The 18,713-nt window shown below is 36.9% G+C and overlaps 6 long non-coding RNA genes across 9 annotated transcripts; 5 read left to right on the top strand and 1 right to left on the bottom strand.

Annotated features, from left to right (window-relative positions):
• The first annotated feature begins 35 nt into the window (after positions 1–35).
• LOC113679559 (uncharacterized) lies at positions 36–2,824 on the top strand. Of its 4 annotated transcripts, none has more exons than XR_016179118.1 (4): positions 36–53; positions 879–945; positions 1,440–2,372; positions 2,638–2,824. It is a non-coding gene; the product is annotated as an uncharacterized LOC113679559 (long non-coding RNA). The 4 variants fall into 4 exon arrangements; XR_016179117.1 differs by lacking the exon at positions 36–53 and adding an exon at positions 492–711; XR_016179116.1 differs by lacking the exon at positions 36–53 and having other exon boundaries at positions 669–945; positions 1,440–1,464; positions 2,186–2,372.
• Positions 2,825–4,293: 1,469 nt separating this feature from the next.
• On the top strand, positions 4,294–4,906 carry LOC113679558 (uncharacterized). Its single transcript, XR_003447000.2, has 2 exons — positions 4,294–4,498; positions 4,656–4,906. It is a non-coding gene; the product is annotated as an uncharacterized LOC113679558 (long non-coding RNA).
• A 1,077-nt stretch (positions 4,907–5,983) lies between these two features.
• LOC149041535 (uncharacterized) lies at positions 5,984–6,907 on the bottom strand. Its single transcript, XR_016179115.1, has 2 exons — positions 6,768–6,907; positions 5,984–6,349 (listed from the first exon to the last, which is right to left on the bottom strand). It is a non-coding gene; the product is annotated as an uncharacterized LOC149041535 (long non-coding RNA).
• A 1,730-nt stretch (positions 6,908–8,637) lies between these two features.
• On the top strand, positions 8,638–9,789 carry LOC113679571 (uncharacterized). The gene is made up of 2 exons (XR_003447003.2): positions 8,638–8,912; positions 9,548–9,789. It is a non-coding gene; the product is annotated as an uncharacterized LOC113679571 (long non-coding RNA).
• Positions 9,790–12,478: 2,689 nt separating this feature from the next.
• On the top strand, positions 12,479–13,562 carry LOC149041534 (uncharacterized). Its single transcript, XR_016179114.1, has 2 exons — positions 12,479–12,625; positions 13,363–13,562. It is a non-coding gene; the product is annotated as an uncharacterized LOC149041534 (long non-coding RNA).
• Positions 13,563–16,400: 2,838 nt separating this feature from the next.
• LOC113679572 (uncharacterized) lies at positions 16,401–17,655 on the top strand. Its single transcript, XR_003447004.2, has 2 exons — positions 16,401–16,557; positions 17,407–17,655. It is a non-coding gene; the product is annotated as an uncharacterized LOC113679572 (long non-coding RNA).
• The last annotated feature ends 1,058 nt before the right edge of the window (positions 17,656–18,713 follow it).

The following is an 18,713-nucleotide window of genomic DNA, read 5'->3' as shown; positions in this document are numbered from 1 at the left end:
CAGCAGCTGATTGGCGATATCAAACACACGTGTAAAAATATCGTATTTTTCAGGTGTGTTGTTACGGCTCTTCTCAGGGCTGGGAATCCTTCTAGAACACCATAGTTTATATGGTAAAGGTAATTGTAGATCGAGCTACTGTTGAGTTTATTTGATGTAGAGAAATTTTCCGTTTTCCCGAGTTGGCTACGAGACACATATCCTGATAACAGTCTAACGTTTCGACTCTTTCAACATGACACATGGTAGATGGAAAAAAATTATGGTTATGTGTTTTTTTTACGGCAAATGATTTAAAATTTGTCAATTTTTTATGCCTACCGGCTGCATTTTTTCCCGCCGTTTTACGGCTAATGGCTAACATTAGATAACAAGTTGTGTAGCCGTCATTATCACTGAAATAGGTCCGTGTCTTCCACATATCGATTTTTTATTTCGGCATTTCTTTTGCTTTTAGTTTTACCGCAGGCAACTACCACTCTTCTTAAAACTTTTAGGGTTTTCCACAATCATCAAGTAGAAAGCACTTCCCCATTTCTTTGTGCTTGTTCGAGTGACCTGCTCCTGAGATGCATCTGAGCACGCCCGAAGCCATTTTGTTCACTTTAAATGGTTGTGGTGCACTATCCACTTATACCAGCGCTACTTCTCGATTACTTCGTTTTTCTTCCAAGCTGTATCTCCTTCGTGCTTTCTGTTTGTTGTAAATAGGTTAGTCGCACTCGTGGCTGAGTTATACATCCCACTAGGTGCTTTTATCAGCCATATGCCTCACTACAAAGTGTAAGATCGTAGCTAAGAATAGTCAGCTAACTTAGAGTACATTAAATGACAAACACTACTGAGTTACCATGAAATTGATCAATTTCTACGCCTAGGAGAATAACCCATCTCGGGTGAAGAAGCAATTTGGTGGATGGATGCAGAAGTGTGGGAGTTAATCAGGTGTCGTTTATTCTCTTTTAAAAGTGTTACTTCTGCGATTTTTTGTTTTTGTTTTTTTGTAAATGCACCCTTTTTAGAATGTGATAGAGAATGGTAAGTCGTAGCTGAAGAATGAATAAGAAACCGCAATGAGAATTTTCCAAACTTCGGGACTGGTTGCAGACTTTCATTAAAAAAAATCATTTTCCGAAAAGGTTATTGCGGTTCACACTCAGCGCAAGATTTCTGTAATCAAGGCGATCGCTCAGGGACTGGTTAAGTATCTTACATGAAAACGTTAATGAAATTTAAAAGATGCATGGACTGTGTCTAAAAACTCTTTCCGTTGCGTACATGGATTTCTCACTTAAAATCTCTCCTTTACCTGAGAACTGTTTATATAAAAAGTCCAAATCAAAACTACCTTTACACTTCCACATAAATATGACGGTTTTCACAGCGAAGAGTAAATAATATAATCACCAACTAAACATTCCGTCTTTCTGTTTTCACAGGTGGACTAGCCTGTTTCTGAAAGGAGTAAGCCGGATTGAGAAAGTTGAAAGTTATGCATACCCCCAGTAAATTCCTTGCTTATACATTTGCCACAATTCAAAGATATAACTGAAAACAAAAGGAATTGTTTTATAGAGTAGTCCAACACTTAGGAGATAGAAATAAGGAAAGATCTTGGAACTAGAATGTAGGTGGTTAAGAATGACAAAGATGAACCTTTTTGCTACAAGAGTGTGGGTGAAAGCGTGGGTCCAAAACACCCCATGAGGAATCGAACGCTTAACCCTTAGGATCTCGCGGTTCGATGTTCTAAGCCTGATCATAAGTTAAAGAAAACTTGCAGGGGGAGCAAGTCATCATTAGGTTCGATAAGCTACCAATTCTACCTTTCTGCTATGATGTCGAAACCTTCGTACTGCTTAAATGCTTATGACTGCGAATAACGACTTTCTTCATTCTACGAAAAAAGCTCAAAATTAACCACCTGTCTTTCTCTATATGCAAACTTGAGTATTTTTGGTAAAATTGCCAATTACGGCGATGTTGCTCCTCTAGTTCTATCTCGATCAAACTTTCAAAATTATTTCGTGATGGTGCTTCAATCTAAAAAGAAATGATGATAATGAAAAAAAACAAGCCACTAAAACAGGAAAAACGCTCCGAGCTAAAAAATATAAACTCCCTCTTTAGAAATGCCCATTCAAACTCTGTTATAAAAACGATCTTCAAATTCGTTTTCTATCAGACTGGAGTTCACCACAAAACTACATTGACTGTATCATTGCATCTTGAAAAGACCGTTCTACATTCATTTCTTAATCATGAAAGGCAAGATTTTCGCAGTGGTATTTTGTCTGATATTTGCAGCCTGCTTGATGTACCCAACTGAGGCAGTTTACCATCTACAAAGACCACAAGGACTAAGATCTTTGGTATGTTTTAGTTTTGCATCATCATAATTCTGTTGTATGGGATTTCTCTAAATTATCGGTCTGGAAGTAAATTTGGAAAGCGTTTCCATACAGGGAAGTGGAAACTAAGCTTCTCTGCAAGTAACTGTGACAATCGACTGTGACAGTAACGATCGTTACAAAACACGCAAATAGTAAGTCGTCGATACATCAGAACCTGGTTTCATCAGTGGCCATGACCAACGTAACGCAATAATGACATCCTTTTTATTTTTTTTTCTTGCAGGCGATGAAAGATTCTCGAAAGGATATCAGAAACATATGCGCGACCATGAATGATGTTTGTAAAACTGAAAGAGAAGCCTTAACGCAAGGTTTCCGAGCTCAAACTACGGACTAAGGTCTTTCACAGAAGTGGAAAATTGTATTCAGATGAAAACCTAAGTGCAAATAAAATAGAACTGTGACATGAATGCTTCTTTTGTTTACTTTCAAATTCGTCACACCACATCACCCTCCTGTCAGTACAGTGAGGGAGTCTTCTGATAAAAGATTTTGTTGGGATAATATCTTCGCTCACTCAGTCTCACCCATACTCGATTAAGAACAGTCTCTCGAAAAAGCGGTCTTAAACAAATTCAAACCATTATTGCTAATGCATTGACGCATCAAAAGACTCATTTGTCACTAAGACACAATTATCTTTATTGTTTACCATATTTTAACCTCTTTAACTTTCTTAAAACTCCTTCCTTCAATGTTCGATTGTTGCATAGGAGTTACAAGTGGTGATAGCTTTTTGCCGTGCTTTTTTCCCGCGTTTTACCCTTTGGCACTTAGATGAAATAAAACAGTGTTGGTAGAAGTCTTGAATGATTAGAGGTTGATTTGCAAAGGGGACTCACCTAAAATGTTTTGGGCGATAATAGCTTTTCCTTAGGATATCGCCAGCTTTTTATCTTATGTCAAACTTTAAGTGAAATATCGCACATCTTGGTGTAAGTCGTATGGAAGAAGTCGGTGTCGTCTGCTTACAGGAGTACATCCTTTGCACTCTCAGTGCGTTGATCGCCACTTTGGAATGCTCATGAGAAAGGCTTTACGCGACTTCCATTTATAAAATTGGTTACTAAAGCTAGTTTGAGGATAATACTTCTCATAGAAGCAATTCACTTTACACTTAAAACGTATCCAACTCATGTTTTGCAGCAGATTTCTATTGCCCCTGCGGGAAACATCAATCAAAATAATCGAAGAGCATCTGCTCACGAAACTGTCGCCTAAAAACACAAGTTCGGTTCTTTATTCCCCATTCTCGTAGTTTTTCGGAAGTGTTTCATTAACTCAAACAAATGTGCTGTCAATGGAAAATTTGATGCATTCTTCTTTTAAATGTTTTTTTTTTTCACAATCCAGCGACTTGATCACCTGTGAATCGAAAGTTTCCCTTGCTAGCGAGTAAATTTTGTTCACCCAAGATAGTTAATTATTTTTGACTCCCGATAGGTGATTTCTTTTCTTCCAATTTTCCAAAGGACCCTAGAAATATTTTCCCACTTGAAAGAGATCAGATGCAACATGTTTTGATCATCCAGGGACGCAGAAACTTCTGGATTTTCCCAACACCATTTTCGTACTTGTACCACGCTACATTAGTATTTCACTCAGAGACGTCATACCCATATTAAAATCAAAAAGGAAAATAGCGGTAATTTTCAACACGATCACTCAACCGCAAGTACCATCGAATTTTTCTTTTACTTTTACTTTTCTTACTCTGGTAAAGTAGTTTTAAAGTAGTTTACAACTTCTGTAGCTCCCGGCGGAGAAACTAATTTCAAAAAGCAGTGTATACAAGTACAATCGAAAAGCAAAAGCCCTCAGGACATCGCCTAAAAGAGGTGTAGAAGTTTCCTTTAAATTTAAGAGCACAGTGAACTTTAATTCAAATAGCACAGCCTTTGAAGAACTATCAGTCACAAATTTTTACCTCACCTTCCTTTTACTTCTATCAAATGGCCAGCAAGAAGTTCGCTTTGATAATTTCTCTGTTATTTGCTCTATGCTTCATGTTTGACACAGAAGCAGTTTATCAGCAGTGTAATACTTTTTCAAGACCATGCAACGGCAAAAGATCAGCAATTTTGGTATATCTTTTTCTTCATTTTTTTCTAGCAAATTAGTAAATTTTGTTCGCTTTTGAGAGCTGGTTAGTTTTATCCTCTGGCAGGTGACTTGTTTCCTTCCAATCGGTAATCGTATTTTAGTATGGAATGTTAACAACTTATTTTGATCTACTTGCAGAAGTCACGAACTCTTCAAAGAAACATGAGGGATATGTGCGTGGCCATGAGAAATATTTGCTCACTTGAGAAAGCTCAGCTGCAGGATTTTAGTTAGTTAAAAGACGGATTTGGACCTAGCATTGTGATGTCCTTGGAAGTAAACGAAGTACGAAATGACTACATCTCTTGTACCTAGAGAAACGACTATTACGATATGAAAAAAGCACCAAGGTAAAAGCATGTGAAAAATAAAAAAAAATTACAACGATAGAGCTTGGCTTTCAAAGCAGACCTGTAAAAAGTAACGATTCTCCCTCTTTTTACCATTTCATTAGCTTCACGCAACACCGAAGGTAGTGTGTGATAACAGCTTCTGCCTAAAAGCACGATTTCTATCCCTTAATATATTTATCCTTTTACGCCTTTCCAATGGTCGATGCCGAGTGAAATATCATATACGGCAGTCTAAGTAAAGGTCTTAAAGTCAGCACCAAAGCAAACGCATTTTGAGTGACTGAAGGTTAAATCATTCCACCGATCCGCAATCGAATTTGAGATGCAACAGCTTTTGCCTGAGGCATCGCTTGGGTTTTTCCTGAAACAAACTTTACAAGGTCGTTGTTCTCTGAATATTGCATGCCACAGTCGTGATATGGGTCTTATAAGTCAAGCATTATAAAAACCAATCAAGATACGATCATTTAGTTTTTCGAAGGAATCTGCAAAAATCGTTCAAAAGGTATCAGCAAATCGTAGAATCATTTTGTCAGAGATATTGACTCGATGGATTACATCTCTTTTTTTAAACGAGTAAGTTGCTACAGGATTATTTGACCAACATCACTTCTCTCTTGCAGTTTTGCTCAAAACGTGTCACCTGCTTGAACAAAATCTAAAGATGACCTTTCCTTTCAGTATCTTGGCATTCAGATATGTCGGGACACTAAGCAACACAATTGTTGCGCTCACCTCAGTTGTATTTGCACCTTCACTGACCGCGACTATGCGCCCTTCTGAATGAGGATATAACTTAACCGTCACAAATCGAAGTCAATAACTGCCTCGTAATTTTCATTTTCATTTTCAACTTTTAATAGAAGTTGGTCAATATGTCAGAGTAAATTGACTCCCTATGTTTCAGGGTAAATTAACTGCCATTTTAACATGTCTGGAAAGGACCCATTTGACTGAAGACCAAGTGGCTAGGTGTTCTCTGAGGGTTTGATGGAAAACCTTTTTCGAATATTGTGCTATAAAAAAATGAATGACAAGTGGAACACTCCACATAATTTAACCTGTTGTTGTAATTTGGTCCTTAGCCATCATCCGTCAGTCGAAAAAGATAACATGACTTTCATGATTTATCAAACTCTCTTAGTCGCAATTGTTATAGTTTTCTTTTAGACTCAGTTTTCCCTTTATTAACGGCCGAGAACCCTAACTCTTAGACAGATGGCTTCGTACGCTCGAAATTCGGAGCAGTCATATCACAATCATAAAACGAAAACCCCCAAGAAAGCTGTTCATCGTAGATCAACATTCTAAAACACGTGTCAATGTTTCATTAGTTGCTGCAGAAAGATTCATTTAGTTTTTCACTCCCACATTCGAGTCAATTTTAGCAAACGGCCGCCAAGAACTCCATATTCGTTCAACAAAGGGCGATTGACAACCAGGCATGTGTTTCATTCCAGGTCCTGAGCGGTAGAATATCTACATAATTTGGAATAAAATAAATTTCATTTGAATCGCAGATTTTACTCTACTCTATTATTAATCGACCTGTGACTTGATAATGATGCAACCTTAATATTCATTACCGGGATCAGCGCTATTAAACTAACCAATTAAAATTGCAGAACGCGAGTATTGTTCTAATTCCGTATTCATAATGGAGAAATTCATCAAGGCCAGTAGGAGAGGATTACGTACGTTCCGCTACCAAATTGTAATAATGCCAAGCGAATTTGTTTCTCTCCCATAGCATTGTAGCTTCCCCTTACACTTAATGAAGTGATTAAGCAAGAAAACTTTTCTTATATTACGTTCTACACAAGTTCTACGTCTCACTTCCTGTAGAAAGGAATCACTCCAGAAAGTAAGAAAGCGTAAAGTTCAAAGTCCAACTTACTGAGACGATTACGTTTTATGCGTCCGTCAGACATCATCGAAGCCAGAACATTCAAGAGCATGATGTTTGAATGCGCGATAGCAGACTAGAATTGTTTAAATGGATACGCTATAAATTGAAATCTTAAAATTAAATTTAAATTGTTGCCTCCATTATCATGTCGGGCTTGGAGTCGAGTGTAATCCACGCTATTTAATTGGATGAAAGACCTACTTATGAAAATGCACTAATGGGAGTTCTTTGCGATAATGAAGACGTCGAGCTCTTCATAGAAATCAGTTAGTGTTTGTGTTCTATGGACATACTTTAAGTAATTTTTGTCATAGTACAGGTGTCAAAAAAGGTTTAGTAATGCATCAGCAAATAAAACCGGTATCAATAAAACTTAGCATTGGTGTCTTCAGGACGCCATCTTCACGACTCCGTCCCATGCAACGTTACAGAAACTTTCCCAGGTAACAGTGCTAATATCAGGCTGAGAGTTTGGCTGGCATCGATTCCACAGATCAGAGGTGAATTCAACACTCTAGTTATCGACAGTTCGTGAAAATCTGCAATTAAAATTATCTCCGTACCTTCTCGATGTCTTTGGAGACGACTGGGCATTTGTCGTTACTCAGAACTTGTCCGAGGAGGACAACGAGCTCATACTAAACACTTTTATGTGAAATTTCTGTGTTGATCAATAAATATATTCTTAATACGTCCCCAATAGGTTCCCAACCATTTCGATCCAATTGCAATCATGCCATTAAACCACAATGAGAAAAACCATCCCTTCCAAAGAGAAGGTGGAGGACAAAAGTATTTTTATTAAAGATGAAAGCTCTACCTGTTTCTACACTCTTTTCCATGGAGAAACCTAACTTTAAAAGATTTTGCTAAGAAAATTTCCAGGTTTCCGTTAACATACGTTTTTCCTGAGGAAGTATAGGAGTTTGATACAAAGCAAAAGCGGTGACGGTTTTCACACCTTTTTCTATCGAGTAAACTAACTTTATTAGATTTTCCTAGAACAATTCTTGGTTTCCTTAAAAAGTACCTTTTTTTTCCTGAGAGAAGAATTCTTCTGCGACAGAACAGTCCTGACGCCCACTCAGGACGCAGCCATCTGCGCTGTATTTAATTATCATCATTATTACTTTTTTTTGGGGGGGAAGGGGGGGACAATGAATTATTTGACCATTGAAAAGGACAAAATTTTTCCTCTTTCGCATAAACAATAGTTTCTTGTGTGATTTTTATGACCTAGAGCTAGAGCCTGTTTTTGCAAAATATTACTTAACTGAAGCCATCTGTACACCACCTCTGTCATATGATAGACGAAAAGGCAACATGATTTGACAAAAAACGCAACTAGTGCAAAAGTAAGTGCTTTGGGGGAAGGAGCGGGCTAATTTCCCAGGAAGTTAGGAGTCATTTAGATCAGCTGCAGGTTTTCTGAGTTTTCGTCAAACTGCCGCCATGTTGAAGTGGGCTTTAAAGAAATTGCTCTTTTGAACGTTATTTCGAAGGTGTTGATGGGCAATTATGGAAACACGCATGTTAAAAGCACCATTTCCTGTTGTCCCTATTATCAACGTGCAACTGTTTCAGAGAAATATTTTTTGCTAGTGTTTATTTTTCCTTTTGGCATAATTTGATATGTGCAGTCCACTCATTGCATCGAAAAATAAACGATTTTTCACCATCACAATATGGTAAAGAAGACATCATCCCTATTTTTATAACTGATTGACTACCAAAACTACCTGTGTCTTTATTTTTGACTTTTTTCAAAATTCAAAGCTTTACTCTCAGACTAAAGTTTGACATCTCTCGTAGGACGCCTTTTTGGATTATTTATACAGTCTGAAATAAAACAAAAAGCGCGTCGAGGAAACGATTTTGGCGTCAGAACCTCTCTAACGAGAATCTTTCTAAGAGTATTACACAATAATTATGGGCAAGAGTCCTCTATAAATTAGAGCTCGTGAATGGACATCATTCAGAAATTGAAGGCCATTTGGGTTTCACTAACTTCTCACAAAAATGGACAGTAAGGCCGTCGTGTTGGTATTTTGCGTCCTGTTGGCAGCTAGTTTTATGTCCGAAACAGAGGCCGTTTACAGCCAGAACCCGGACAATAATGGAAAGAGATCATTGGTCAGTTTGTTATATTGTATTTTTTTCATAATTCTTTAAATCCCCTAATTTTCCAGTTTATGGCCTACAGCAGTGCAGTCAGTTAGAAATATCACTGAACTTTTTCATGAAACAACCAGCTTTAGCGGGGTTATTGGTGACGTTTATGGGTCTCGCACTTAATCAAATTGGAATTGATGAATGGCCTTTTTCTCTAAAATCGGGATGATAAAAACTGAGGTCAGATAGAACGAGGCCAAAGCTTACGCTGCTGTGATGTTAATCCAAAAAGAAGAAAGGGAACATTTCTTCTCTTCAAGCCGTGCCAGCTTTAGAGTTCCCATCCAATTGTTATATTTGCTATCTTAACTTGTTTATTCTTAAAGAATCGATTTCACATTTCATAGTTCTCGAAATATAAAATCTGCCATATATCAGAGATGAAAATACAAAAAAATTTAGGTTTAGTTTGCAGCTCGTAAGTCATGAGGTATCTTCAGTTACTCTTAACTTAGTTAAACGTTACTTTTCATGACATAGTGATAAGGGTGCCGCAAATGACGTCATAATACTTTTAAAAAGTCATCGATGAATACAGACGAGTATATTTTTCTTCAGTCAACCCTAAAGAATGAACTGTTTTTACTCACTTGCAGAAATTAGGCAATGTCCGGAGGAATATCAGGAACCTGTGCGCTTCCATGAACGATGTTTGCAAAACGGAAAGAGACGAACTGCAGGATTTTGATCAGTTAAAGAAGTAAATGGATTGCTGGTTGAGTTAAACCGATTACAACTATTCAAGGTGTTAAATGGATAGAAGAGTGAACTAAGCTGACTAGAACATTTCAGATGTGTTGAAACTCTCTTGTAAAATCAATAAAATTGCGTACAAGAATTTTCTGACGATTTTTTTTTTATCTCAGAAAATTGAATATCCTTTTTCTATCATAAGGCACTAATCGAGGAAAAAACGACCCTTTCATAAAGGGGACTGTCTCGATACTCGTCATAAGTAATTAGGTCGATGATGTTTATCTGTTAACTGCCATAAAAAATGCGCACGTTTTTTCTTAGTGTTTCTATTGATCTTTAAAAAACTGGTCATCCTATGTTTTATTTATAAGACCGCGATCAACCAATATAAGAGACCCCTCAATTGTAAAGGACACTGTCACGATATTCATAATTATTGATGCGGTCGTCAATTAACAAATACAAATTTAACATATTCAGCCGTTATTTGTCCAAGAGCAAGTAAAAGACCGACTTTATTACGTCAACGATCACAATACCACGGAAACAACAAAAAGAACCCAATCTCAACTCTAACGACTACGTTGACTACAATCCACGCACAGGGCATTTCTAAAACCTTAAAATTTTCGCGTGGCTCAAAAACCAGTCTGAGCGCAATGACACTGATGATAAAAGTTCTTGCCATTTATTTGAATTAACCAATTAAAAGCCAAGAAGCGGGTGATAAGATCAGGTGCTCAGATGGAAGCGATTGACCATGAAGCTGACCAATTTGGACATACTCGAGTGATACAGTCAATGATACCACGATAAAAACTGACCAATCATCGCCATGAACCAGACACAGGCCCCATCGAGACTATACCGGATAAAAATGAATGTGAACGAGCAACTTCAACCTCACGTTAAATTTGGCCTACCATCCTCACCAATCCAAAAAAGAAAAAAATGAGAAAGCAAGCAAAATTTTTGGTTCTGAAACGCTTTTCCAAGGGGTATTTTTTCACCTTTTTATAGAAGCCGGGTTTGTGTCTCATTGCAAACATATTGAAAAGGGAACTTTTCTTTATTCTGACATGACAACCCCTAGTATTCTATGACGGAAAAACTGCTTTCGTATATGCAAGTTAAATCCAGTTTGCAAGTGCGCTGCTTAATGAAAACGGGTAATATTGTCTCTTGTATCGTTAAATCCAGTTGGGTGACTATGTGAGTCTTCCTATGTGTTTCTGTGAGCGTTTGCTCCGTGTGATAAGAGTGCATATTTATGTAGTATCAGGTAGACTGTATAATGATCTTAGTGTTTAGTTGATCATAGAAGTAACTCCCTCACGAAGAATTAGACTGACTGACAGACTGACGCCTTCTAGTATATAATGCTTTTAATTTTCATACTATGGAAAGGCTTTGTAGTCTAATCAATCCCTATTCTGACAAAAAGTTTAATTGTTACTCGGTCGTTTGGCAGACATTGGCTAGACTAGGCTGCACAGCCATACAGACATACTGGCCCTTGAATGCTTTTAAACGAAAGACTCTAGTTGATCGACCTCTGGTGAATAACCTTTTGAAATTCAACCGTAAAGAAACCCTTTTGCAGTAATGCTCATAGTTTAATAATAAAAAAAAAAACTCTAGGCTCCCTCGATCTTTTCTGTACCTTGGCTACCGAAATCTTTACCATTTAAGATACAAATTTACGCGGAAGGGTTCCTTTAAAGCGGAATATTCCTGAAGCCCATTCAAGATCGCAGATATGTATGCCTTTTAACCTTACAACATCTTGTCAATTTGTTTTTTCTTTCTTTTTTTTTAATTTCGGGTAACTAATGATTTGAAGGGTAAGATCAAGGAATTATTTTCGCTAAGAATCGTGTCGCAAATGAACAAAATGTTCGATATCATTTATGGGACGATTAATATGATCATTACATTTTTAAAAGCTAGGGAAGCACTCCTTAAATTTGCTAACCGCCTTTATTTCCAAAAAAAAATTAACAGAGCTAAATCTGCGTTTTTTGTAGCTCGACAACCTCTTCATCGTGTCTATGTTAAGTCATGAACGTAAAGTTACGCGTTTCGTGAACGTGCAATTGTACAAATCATTGAAAGTCAGTTAAATACTAGTAGAATCAACACTGATATATAAAAAGAACCCTACTAATACAAAAATAAGTGCTTTTAGGAAAGCTATGAGCTAATTTCCGTGGAAGGAAGTAGTCCGGTAATTGTGGGGTTTTTTTTTCCATCTGACTACCGCCATTTTGAGGTGGGCCAAAGGAGATTAGTCTCTCAAATGTTATTTTGTCGTGTAGGTTGATAGTAGATTAATTGGAGAAACATTTACTTAAGTAATGAACATATGTCCAAACGCTCTTTAGCTGTCGTCCCACTCAACGCTATCTTATATTATGGACAATTAATACTACCTGTCATCAACCTGCTCGTGTTTTTGAATAAAAAATGAAAACCTTTCTTTTTTCGTTTTGTTTCTTGTATTTTTTTTAATCATCAAATAAAATGTTACCCAACAAAAGCAACCTAAAAATAATTATCTCTATTTTTATTACTAATGGATTAAAAATAATGCATGTCAACTTATTTCTGACCTCTCTAGCATTCCAACCTTAACTCTTAAACTACAGTTTGATCTTATCTACTGGGGCGACTGTTGGGGCAATTTACTAATCCTGAGATAAAACCGTTTAAACACGCCACGAAAACGATGTTGGCGTCAAAACAACTCTATTCAGCGCATTTCTTTCAGTATTACATGACAAATTATGAGCAAGGCTCCACTATAAATATGGGCTAGTGAACGGACATGTAATGAAGGTTTCACTTACTTTTCAGACATGAACAGCAAGACTATCACCTTAGTATTTTGCGTCCTGCTGGCGGCCCGTTTAATGTACGAAACAGAGGCAGTTTTTAGTCAAGACTGTAACTTCAATGGGAAAAGAGAACTTCGCTCGGTAAATTTCTTTAATTTTTTTTGTGTGACATGTTTGCTTTGTAACCATGATGCCTCACGATCATCCGTTATTCACAATGTTACTGCTATTAACGGAGCCAGTTAATGTGTCAGCTTCAGAGATCTTGTTTGAGAATAAAATTTTCTATCTTCGCTGAACGATTGATGCTAGATTTCATTTTTCTCGAAATCTCATCACGCAAATGCCACCTGGTTCAGCCACAGTACACAGAATTGCAATAGAAGGGAAAAGTTAGTTAGTTAAGAGAAATCAAATAACAAAATAAGCAAAGAAAAAAAGATGCAATATAAAAAGAAATCAAATAATAAAATAAGTAACGAAGCAGAGAAAGTATAAAAGACAGAAAGAGAGACAGAAGACAGAGAGAAGGAAAACTCAGAGATAATTGGCAAGGTTAAAAGTTGACGACAATCGTAACTAAATAGGTTTTTGTTTTCTTATGGCTTGCTTGGTGGTGGTTTACTTGAGTAACACTAGAAATCGGGTGAGAAAGATTAAGTTAAGTATTTCAAGCCACACATTTGAAAGTTTCTTGGTGATTTCCTGGCAGTTCGCAAGTTGCAAGGTGTTTTCCATTTCCCCTATCTTTGCCGACTGAACTTTTGTACAGTAGAGAGGAGGTAAATCTTGGTCCTTTTAAAAGTCATCCATGTATGCCTACAAGTAAATGTTTCGTCAGCTACCTCCAACCGATCAGCTGTTTTACTTACTTGCAGTTTTGCCGGAGGAGACACGCAAGGAAAACATCTACAGGATTTAAATCAGCAAAAGATGTAAATTGGATTGATAATTGAGATCAGAAGACTACAACATTAAAAACTTCAAAATGGATTGCTGATTGAGTTAAGCTGACAACATCTTTTCAAAGGTCACAGTTGAAACCTTCTTGTAAAACAATAAAGATTGCTTACATGTATTTTCTGATTATTTTACTTGATTTGATTCAGATTATCCTTTTTTAATAGTAAGACCGCTATCAAAAGAAAAAAAGACCCCTCAAATTATGAAGGACACGCACTATTCATAAAATTAAATCTATAGGTCGCAAACAAATATTTAAGCCGTATTTTTTCCCCTGATCAATTGAAAGGAAGACTTCACTGAACTTAAACACCCACAGTACTTCGGAAAATACATAACAAAACGCAGGCACGACTCCGACGACTTCATTGACTACACTGCTTGCCAGGGGTACGCCCGAAAAATTTAGATATCCGCGTAGGTAGTTAGAGGACTGCTCTTTACTCTACGACATCCATGAGCAACGTTCTTGCCCTTTTTTGGGGTGATCCAAACAAAGACAAGAATCTGCTAACAGGATCGGGTGCTGCTTATGGCAGAAGCCTGCAGAAACTGAGACCGCCTGAACACAAACGAGTGTGGAGAACAGGGAAATGTTGTTGGTGATATCGACGGTCACATTAATGACCTGGACCCATTCACGTATCGCTCTTTTGACAGCGACTCTTGTCAATGCCTGGTCTACAGAGGGAACTACTTTCAGGTAATGATCCTACACAGATAGCAACAACGACAAGAACCAGTACACGACAACGTAATACTAACGAAAACGAAGATAGCCAGTTCAGTAAGGACTACTCGAGTCTTAAAGCTAAGAAAACTGGCCAATCATTTGTCATGAACCAGACATGCGACCAAGTGAAACTGTAGCGGGTGAATTCAACCGTATTCCGAGTCAGGCTTACCCATCTACACTAATCGGAAAAAGATGGAAGAAATAGCGAATCTTTTTTTTGGGACTGAAATGCTCTTCCGAATGAATAAATTTCAACGCAACTGAGTCTTCGCTTTTCGTAAAAGTAAGTTATATCAAGTGTGCAAGTGGACTGTTTAATCGCAAAAAGCAGTATGGTCTGTTGTATTTTGAGATGCAGTCGGATGACTGTACGAGTTTTACTCTGAGCAATGGGACTCCAATTTCTTTAAAGTTACCCAAGTAAGCTTAGCGTTTAGTTCATTTAGCTTTTAGAGACATGATTCCTTCAGTAGAACTACACTGAATGATTGATACCTTCTAGTATGTGCTGTTTTTCACACCTGTTCTATGGAGGTTTTGCGGTGTAGTCAGTCCTCACGCTTATACTGAAATGCTTAACAACGGTTTACGCAATCATTTGGCAGACATTTATTAGACGGACTGCACAGCCACCGCAGTCTTTGAACGTTTTCATACGGATCAATCTTCTGGTGGACAATTTTTCTACATGTTGTATGCCCACTCTTTAAGCAGGTTTTGTTCGGTGATGCCCGTCCTTTAGTCCAAACCTTAATCCCTCATACTCGACTATTAAGCCAACGGGCATACCCCTCCACCCCCCCACCAGCTTCCCCACCCCGCTGCCTTTCATGCAAATTGCAGTCTTTCACTTAACCACCGTTAAACTCTATATCTCTTCAGCGTCATGCAATAATAAAGCTGGAAGACGAAATTTTTTTTTGTTTCTTTACTTTTGTTTTAGAATTAAATAACTAAATGTATGAACATCATATATGTGAACTACGGATTATGATTTTTTTTTCAGGCCTTATTTTCACTACTGCTTAAGAAGCGTTCATAACTGCGAAGATCGCTTTCAAATTCATTTTTCATCATCATTAAAAGCTGAGCCTGTTTCCACCCCCTTATCTTTCTTATACTCTTACTCCGGCAAATTTAGCGAGAAAAACGCCAAGTTTCTTCAATCTTTTCTGTACCTTGGTTGTCGAAATCGTTACACTTAAAAATACCTTTTTACTAAAGAATGAACACTTACGATCGCAGCGATTAATGCTTTCAATCTCTCAAAACCTCGAAAGTTTTTCAATTTTGGTTAACCAATGATTTGACGGTTAAGATTCAATAATAATTTATTTTGAATAGATAAAAATGGCGAAGAAACACTTCACAAAGAAAAAAAAAGGTTTCGCTTTCGGACGTTCAGTTTCTGGAATGATGACTACTTTCTTAAAGCTAACGCCAAACCCCTAGCTCAAGCTATTGTCTCTTTCTTACATTAATGACCATAAGGCTAGCACATATTTTTTAAATTGTTAGTAAAATAAATCATGATATAAAAAAAATTAAACTACAATGCATTACAAAAATAAGTGGTTTTTCGAACGCTATGACCTAATTTCCTTGGAAGGCACGATTTATGTTACTCTCATTTTCCGTCAAACTGTCGCCATTTAGAAGTGGACTAAAGAAAATTGATCTTTTTAACGTTTTTTGAACGTGTAAATGGGCGGTACATCAATTAGAGACGCATTTACTTCTTAAGTACTAAACAGATGTTCAAACACTATTTTGCTGTTGTCCCAATCAGTACTATCTTGTACTACAGGCAATTAATGTTACCTTTTATCAACCTGCTCGTGTTTTTAAAATTATAATGGAGCCTGTTTTTTACTTTTTTTCTGTATGTTATTTTATCATCGAAAATTAAACGTTGCTCAACAAAAACATCGTAATAATGATTATCCGTATTTTTATCACTGATTTATCAAAGAGAATGCTTGTTAACGTATTTAGAATTCTCTGGTATCTAATGCTTTTGCTCTTTAACTTAAATTTGACCTTGTCTCGTAGGGCGGCTGTTAGGACATTTGATACATTCTGTGATAAAATGAACCACACTGTGGAGACAATGTTGGCGTCAGAGGAACCCATTTGAGGGCATATCTTTAAGTATTAAATGACTAAATATGTGCAAGGGTCCACTATAAATTTGAGCTCGTGAGCAGACGTTCATTTAGGTTAAAGTCGTTTATCTTTCACTTACTTTTCAGAAATGGACGGCAAGATTATTATTGTAACATTTTGTGTTCTGCTAGCAGCCAGTTTAAAGTCCGAAACGGAGGCACTTGCAAGTCACAACCCTGACTTTAATGGAAAGAGATCATCCGTCTTGGTAAATTTCATTCTTTTTTTTTTTTATAAGATTTTTTAAAATGTGTTTTAAAATTGCGTTATTTTTTAAATGACGCCCTACAGAAATGCAGTAAATGATAACGTTCATTGAAATCTTTTATACGTTTGTGGCTATTAGATGAGCCGGGTCATCGATGGCGTGAAAAGGCACGAGATAAATTATATTTGAGTTATTACATGGAACACTTGGCATTCGCACTGAAGATAGGAAAAAGTTGTAGTTGGACAAAAAAGGACCGGACTCGCTCCTTTTGCAATTAAATCCCACGAATAAGAAAAACGTGATAATGTGACCATTACTTTCATTGAAATTGTTTCGGCTTCAGAAATCCTATCTGAACGTAAAATTTGCCCTCTCTTTCAGCTCTTTCTTGAAGGACTGATGTTTGATTTCATACTTCTCGAAATCTGATCACTTAAGTGCGACTTGGCTTAGCCATAAATCGGAATATACAAATTTTGCAGTTGAAGGGAAACTTCAAGGCAGCAAGTTTGAAATACAGATACAAAGCAAAGAAAGAAAGAAAGAACGGAAAAAATAATAAAAAAGAAAGAAAAAAAGAAAGAAAGAAAGAAGGAAAGGAAGAGAATAATAAAGGGAAAGTGAAGATAGTCGGTTTCGTTTTAGATAATCATGATCACTTTCTTGTGGCGATGTTTGGCGGTAATTTATTGATTAACATGACGAATCGGAAGGAAAAGAGGTGGTCTAGCATTTTAAGCAAGAATCAGTATCGCTAGGAACAAAAGTCATGTATACATGCCCACGAGTATATTTTTCTTCAGCTTACCTTAAAGAATGAATTGTTACGTTTTTACTCAATTGCAGAAATTAAGTAATGTCCGGAGGACTATTAGGAACATGTGCGCTACCATGAACGATGTTTGCAAAATGGAAAGAGACGAACTCCAGGATGTTAATCATTAAAAGATGTAAACCAAGGATTGCTGATTGAGTTAAGCCACAAGAGCATTTAGAAATAGAAAATAGATTGCTTATAATTTTAAGCTGAAGACGAAATTTTTAAGTTTGCAGTTTGAAACCTCAATGTAAAATTAATAAAACTGCGTGGCTGTATTGTCTGGTTACCTCTTTCTTTTTGACAAACTGAACATCATCTTTAATCATGAGAACGCGATCAACAGTAATAAAATAACCTTAGTTAATTTAGAAGATGACCTCATGGGGCGCCATTCTCTGTTTACGCTGTGTGAATTAGTCGATGTAATGACCTAGATATTGCTCTTTGAGGAGTTTTCATATTTGCTTCGGATTGGTGGGGAAAAATTTAGGCAATCACGGATAAAATATATCGATAGTTTGCATCGATTCATTTTCTGGGAGAGGATTTACCACCTTAGAACTCTGCTATTCGTAATGACATTCCATTTGACAAAAGGCGCCCTATCTCCCAAAGTACGTCATGAAGTAAGTAACTGGTAGTCGTTTCTAGCTTTTTTTTCTTTGCTTGTCTCAAAATCAAATTACTCCTTATATGAGGCGTCACTGAATCTAGATGAAAATAGAAAACTGCCAGTCCATCTTACAATACTCCAAGTTGTGCGCAAGTCAACTGTGATCTCTGTTGTTTTCATCCTTTATGGCAAACTTTTAAAAAAACTTGAATTATCTAATAATTTCCTTTATGCCGTGAAATGACGATGATGAATAAGCAGAATTGTGGGTTCCATTGGACACAAGTTGATAAATAAAATGTCTATCCAGGGTCATTCCTGTTTTAGTTTGCTGTGATTAAGTGTAAAAAAATCGTTGTTTATTCTGTAGTCACATTCGAAATCCATAAAAACTTTTTCCCGTTAAACAAAACAGAAGTTGACGCTATCATCAGCCTCAAAGAATGATAGAATTAGCGAAGCACGCTGTAGCAGCTTGAAACAAACTGATCTACGTCAGCATTTTTGGTCGTAAAACGTTGTTGTCCTAAATGCTTTGTAAATACTTTAGCCAACGTTAGCAGTGATACACAATAATTTAAGACAGCCCTGTAATTCTTGTATAGTATTGATTAAGTGATGCGTATTCAGTTTTATTCTTGGCTCATTAACATTCATATTTTCGATTATCCAAACTCTCTTTATTCAGTCCAATCCCGTGTCCGAATAATCGAGTTGCGC

This window comes from Pocillopora damicornis, chromosome 8 (assembly GCF_964200805.1).
Source record: "Pocillopora damicornis chromosome 8, jaPocDami1.2, whole genome shotgun sequence".
In the NCBI taxonomy this organism is placed as follows: Eukaryota; Metazoa; Cnidaria; class Anthozoa; order Scleractinia; family Pocilloporidae; genus Pocillopora; species Pocillopora damicornis.
This window is presented reverse-complemented; position numbering and strand designations above follow the sequence as displayed.